Genomic DNA, 542 nt, shown 5'->3' with positions numbered 1-542 from the left:
TCTTGTGTAACTAAACCAACACGTCAAGAACTTTTCCCCCTAACGACGAGACTGTCACTTACGTCGACATCACCTCCCCAGGGTACAGTCACCCTAACGTAATCCAATGTATGTGACCTGCGGATCTTACGACTCCTCATACAACTTAGACGGGATTCTCAGGGGAGACCTTGGACAGGGCACGTGATGACGACTGTCCGGAATTCCCGAGCTGTCTCTACGTGATAGAGAAACGGTAAAGACTAACTAAAGTCTCAAGTCCGACAATGGCTATCGACTGGCCAACACACTATTTGTCCCCCCCGGTGGTGTCTATGTACCACCGACGGGAACCCAGATACTGTAGTCGCAAGTAAGGACAAGCATGGCAAGTCTAGAGGTCAATCTTCGGTGTGGAAAGGGACCGGAACTTCTTAATCCGATAAAGACTTACCTCTCAAGTTTTTAGAAGAAGTTTTATTCCTCTTAGATGACCCCCCATATATTTATCGTGTGTGCATATTTCAAGGACAGTCAATACGGGTCCCAAACTTATGATTGGA

The sequence above is a fragment of the Notothenia coriiceps genome, unplaced genomic scaffold, assembly GCF_000735185.1.
Source record: "Notothenia coriiceps isolate Sejong01 unplaced genomic scaffold, NC01 NC01_scaffold00037244, whole genome shotgun sequence".
NCBI classification, from domain to species: domain Eukaryota; kingdom Metazoa; phylum Chordata; class Actinopteri; order Perciformes; family Nototheniidae; genus Notothenia; species Notothenia coriiceps.
The sequence above is the reverse complement of the archived record's forward strand: the minus strand, read 5'-3'. Positions refer to the sequence as shown.